A 6,000-nucleotide genomic window follows, 5' to 3' on the forward strand; every position below is an offset into this window, starting at 1 on the left:
CCTTGATCTTCCTGCCTAAATTTTGCATATATAGAACTAAATAACCCAGGTGCCAATCCTGAAAAAGAAAGGGAAGATCCATATGAGGAAAGCTTTGGTGCAAAATTGGTGATTAAAAGATTTAATAGGAAAAAGAGAAACAAGGGAAGATAACAATTCTATATAAAATCAAAATAAATTATTGGATTTTAGTTCATAGAGTTCATTGCAGAAAAAACAATTGGGCAGAAATAGTATGAACTACATTTTAGAGATATCTATAGGCAGGTTTTCCTTGTGCTGTTTCTTCCTTCTCCTCCCCCTTCTTCTTACTAGAAAATACAGGATAAGTGAAAGTTAGCTTCTTCAGGGAAATGAATTGTATCATCCAATCAATCAAAACGTTCCATCTTTGATGTTTTGGATCTGTACAACAAATCAGAAATCATTTAATGACCAAACTCACCTTCCAAATGATCCTTGAAATGATAAAGTGGCACTCTTGTTTTCACAGTTGTGTCATTATATAAATTGTATTATATAACATGCTTTTTGGAGAAGCAAAATCCCAACTGCTTTTATTCAGGTTTCTAGGCAGGGGTGGGATTCTACCGGTTCAGGTGAACTGGTAGCTCTGATGATCAGCTGGGAATAAACCTGCCCGCCTGCCCCTTTGTTTTACTGACCTATATCTTCTCAGCTGATTCATGCAGCAGAGCAGATTGCTGCACCTCAGCTGTGTTACTCCCCAGCAGTAATGTGGAAGGTAGGTTTTCTTAAAACTGTGCACACACGTGTGCAAAGCGCGCAATCACCAAACCAGTTGTTAAACCAGCATGATCCTACCATTGCCCCTAGGCATAGGGTCAACTTTCTAAATCTAACAGCACATAATGCTTTTAGGAAGCATTATGTGTCATAGCTAAACAATAGGGTTGTCACAAACAAATGAAACAAAACAGCAGAATGTGTAAGCACCCTTCCCCTCTTTCTTTCTTCCCAGCCTTCCCCCCTTTCCTCTTTACACACACAAACACACAAACATACAGAGAGCAGTTTGAACAAACCTGGATGTTTTTTTTAATTAAAAAGTTTTTTTATTTTTATTTTTCAAAACAGACACAACACAAAAAATCCTCTTTCTTTACATGCTGTAGAAAGTGTATCAGTTGGTACAAAAGATTTCGTGCATTTCTTTCACAGTCACCCATGATTCATATTAATTCTAGTATTTTAAATCAAATATATTTGTACATATTACCATATCCTACCCCCATTCTCGTTTGACTATAATTGTTTAAACATCCTTAATCATAAAACATTCCAAAACTCAAGACATAACCACATACTGGCATCTCATTTGCTCTTTCTAGTACCCCAATAACACTATTCCTTATGGCCTATTCTAGCGAAATATAAATAACATTTAGTAACAAAGGTTTCTAATCTTCCTTTCCAAATCACTGTTTACAATTTACATCCAATTTCCCCATGTTTTACCCATACCTATATATACATTGTTATCATTATCTCTCCTTTATTTGACTATATCCATTATCATAATTTAGTTCTTTTTTATTAATCTTTATATGTAACCAAACCATTTCTCATCTTCCTTTCATAGGTACCATTCGATATTCATATACAATTACTACTTGTTATACCAATTCATATGTATACATTATTATCATTTTCAATTTTTTATTTAACAATATCTATTGTCATTAAATTTCACTAAGTCCAACTAGTTTTAGATTAAACACTTTCATCTATCAGTCTGTATCTTTCCAGTAACGAAACAGTCTCATGTCTTCTGCCATTTGTGGCATCAGTCCTCTAATCGTCTCCTTAATCAAGTTTGTATGGACTCTTCTTTGCAACTCATTGTTTATTGATTCTCTCATGTAATTTCGATGGCCTTCTTCTTTTTCCTTAATCAGCTTGTCTTTAATTGTCAGTGTTGTTATCAATTGTGTTACTAATAAAATTTCTCCCTTTAAGTCCATAAGTTCCTTTATTTTTCTGTGTCTTGCCAACTAGGGTAGAGTTCCCATCCATCTAGTTTGCCTTTCCATATTCCACTTTTTCCATTTGCAGACAGAAACCATTCACCATAGATGTCAGCAGATTTGATTTCTTTGTAGTCATTTTTCTCTATTGCTTGGGACTCTACCCTCTATTTTTCCCATTTGATAAGCATCTCCATCCTTTTCATCATATTTTTCTGTTAGGTGCTCTAATTTTTCAAACATTTTCTCAAATGTATTTGATAGTTTCTGTATTGCAAACATTATCTCTTGCAAGCTGACAGTTTCTCTCTGTTGTTGGAAATAAGCCATTGTTTCCAGCTATTAAAACACTGCTGCTCTGACTTGGAAGATTTTTACAAGATTACACCTAGGTTCACTATGAGATCTCTGGTTAAGGATATATTTCAAAGGAACATTTGTATAAACAAATAGTGCTTAACTTCTTATCACTTTCTATAAACAAACTGTGAGCCTTTAAAGTTCCAGACAAAGATAATCAGTAGTGAAAGTAAAAGTATTTTGTTTTCAATACTCAAGTTTCCAGTCTTCGAGTAGCAATGTTATTTATCCCTTTGTTGTTACAATTGTTGCAATTATCTTTGTTCTCTTTGTTCTCTTTGTATCTTTTAATATTCCAAGTTTAAAAAAGTCAAATTCTTACATGAAATAGAGAAGAAAGAGTAAAAGACACATCTAGTGATGAATAAGGAGAAGTTTAGTCTGTAGGTTGTGAAAATAATAGTAAAAATTATAGAAGAGAAAACTTGATCCATTCATTTCAAACGGTTTGCATAAATTCCATCCATGAAAATAACGTTTAAAAATTAAGATAACACACTGACCAAAACCATCCAAAGCTTAATTCCACTGCTTATTTCTTTTATTCTTTGATTTAAATTAGTTTTTTATAGGCAGGCTCTTTTAAAATGGATAAAAATTCCTCACCAGCTGTAAACACGTTCTCTTCCATTTCCTTCCATTTTGGAGCTGTCCCTACTTCCTCAGCCTGGGGTCTGAGCTTTTAACGCCAGCTAAGAGACCTTTTCCTGCATCAATCAGGGACTTTGCGCTGTCCTGTGATCAGCAGAACGTAGTCTTCCTGTTCACCATCTCTACGGGATGGTTTAGGTCCGATTGGACCACCCAGCGATAAAAGTATTGGTGGCGATCTCGGAGCATTGAGATCTGGCGACCATTACATAGCGACGTAGGCTCCTCCTCCAACAAACCTGGATGTTTAACTTATCTGTTTCTAATTCCTTCTAAAAATCAACCACTTGATCACTCTTTCTCTTTATCTAGGTTGGACTCTTCTTTTGCCTTTAGATATTTTTTTAGCAAAATATATAATTTGCTGCAAAAAAAATATTTTTTTCTGTTGTAGGTTTGCATTAGCTGATAAACAGATCACACTGCTGTTTCCTCTGGTTTGCCTATCCCTGTTTTTCTGACTCAACATTTTAGCCTGCTAATTATTTTGCTTGGCTTTTGTTTTAATCAGGCACATGATATATCTTATACTCTTGATCAGCGTTCTGTGAAATTCCCAGCTGGTGACGAATAGGCTCTGGAATCATGAATCAGATCATCCAAACTGCCTGCAATTATAAAGAGATTGATGGAGGTTCCAAGAGTGCTGAATAAATATCTAGCCTTCCTTCATGCTTTTCTTCCCAGCATCCCACAAAATAAAGGAAACAACAGCAGAGGAAAAAAAGTATTTCTCCCTCATATCCACATTCTTTGTTTCTTTGCAGAATGCTTCAGCACTGGCTTTAATCCCTTGCTTTCTTGTAATGTGATACTAAGCAAATAGCTAAGAGTAGATAATGCACTATTTGTCTGAGGTTAGTGAAATGCTAGATAACATTGACAGGCATGTCCATATGCAACACTGGATAATATTCTGTGCTACACAAATATACTCAAATACAGTATATAGAATATGGCATTTGTAAAATCCTCTGTTTGCAAAAGTTGGTATCAATCATCTTTGTCTTATCATTTAACATGCAGTTGCCCAAGTGAAATAGTGCAATACAATGGCAAGCTTCAAATTTACAGGTCCAGTCTCCTCCATCCATTAGGCAATACTAGCAATTTGGCTCATTTTACTTTGGTTTTCTTCACATAAAGTATATGATGTTTCTTTATCCCTGTCTTCTCTCAGGCCAAGTCCCAGAAGCTTTAGCTATGGCAGGAAGCAAATTGGAGATTAATGGCCTTTGTCCTTTTGAAAGCTGGAGAGAATAATAGTTTTCTGTGTACCTGAAAGCTAAGTGTAATCTGACAATGATTATTTCAACAACAAACCACTATATTGAATCTATGATCTCTTTCTTGAGGCTGCTTTTTAACTGCAGATATAATTGATGAACCATCTCACCTAATTTGGGATTTTGTGTGTGTGTGTGTATGTGTGTGTGTGTGTCTTCCATGTTTTCTGCTTTTGTTAGGTTTTCCCAATGAAAGCATTCTGAGAACTTGAAATTTAGAAACTCTCCAGCTATTTGACTTGGTTCCAATAGAGGCATCACCCAAATTGGTTTTAGATTTATCTTCTTCTGGCAAGAATTACTTTCATGGCCAGAATTACTTTCTAAACCCATGTTCTAAACTTTATAATTACTTTCAATTGCTTTCCAAACTTTTTAATTTTTTAATTGCTACTATAATAGGTCTGTGAGTAAAACAAACTCAATCTTGATACTGCAAATAAACACATAGTCTGTCTCTATTGTCCCTACTTTGATAAATATCATCCTCTCTCCTCAAATTAGGATGGCCCTGGTGCCATTGACCTTTTGGAAGACCTCAAAGACCTGGCTATGTACCCAGACTTGGGGTGCCAAGGATGTGAAAAACCCCGTTTCCTGGTTATGCTAACACCTATGAATTATAATATCTTCTGGTTACTCTATGTATTTAATTCATTTTGTATAGTGTTTAAACAATTGTTTAATTGTTATTATGATTATTGGTTTGAGTTGGCTATACAAACTGAATAAATGAATAATAAATAAATAAATAAATATCCTACTTTGATTACTTTGATTAAAAATGGATAGCTTCTTACTTGTTTGTAGCTGTAGGCACATCATGTTGAGCATTAAAGTGGCTCTGAATCTAGTATATTGCACCAGAAGACAAACATAAATCAATCTTATTTATACACTTTGGACTGAAGAAAGGTGACATAATTAGTTGGTCAGATAACATAGTTAGGTTTTTTATAAAAAAAACTGTCTGTTTTGGTATTTCTAATCTAACTCTCTGGGAAACTGTAAATCCTTCTCCTCTTTGCAGTACATCAGATTGCATTTCTAATGGAAAAGCAGTTCCAATTGATGGATAAACTGCTTTGCTTTCATCAGCTCAATTTGTAGTTAAAACTTTGCCAAATACTCCTACATATGAGATGCAACGTAAAGCAAAGATATGTGTGCACTTTTAAGTTGGACAGGAAACTCCATATGAAGCTGGCATATTTGGCAATTATCTTTACTAGCTATCACTAACCTACAAATTGCTGTTGCCTGTATGGCTGCATTTGCTATCTTACATTTCTACAAGGGAGTAATGATGCTGAGTTGTCTTTTTGGACACCTAGAAAGATTTATGGGCCAAGAAAATCTTGGTTTAATAGCTGAAGGTTTATTTGGCAACATGATGAGCAGTTTGATTAAACAAAATTAGAGTGACATTTAAGTGATCTTGGGAGTCTGAATCATGCAGCCTCCCCAAATAATATAGGTTTTGGATGGGATAAGATAGGATTTTTAAGCCAGGAAAGTAATACTAATGAACTGTCTGGCTCCAGTTGTCAGAAAGGCAACCCAGTCCAGGTTTTGTTCTCAGATAAGAATTTGTCAGCCTGCAGCCCAGAAAAAAAGTAAGAAAAAACAGTAGATGAGAATATGTGGTTAATAAAGACATTTAAACTTAGTAGGAAAAATAATTAAGTAAATCAGTACGGTCAATAAACTGCTTT

Source organism: Thamnophis sirtalis, unplaced genomic scaffold, assembly GCF_051295495.1.
Source record: "Thamnophis sirtalis isolate CommonGarterSnake01/CBP01778 unplaced genomic scaffold, rThaSir2_p1.2 scaffold_7, whole genome shotgun sequence".
Lineage (NCBI taxonomy): Eukaryota > Metazoa > Chordata > Lepidosauria > Squamata > Natricidae > Thamnophis > Thamnophis sirtalis.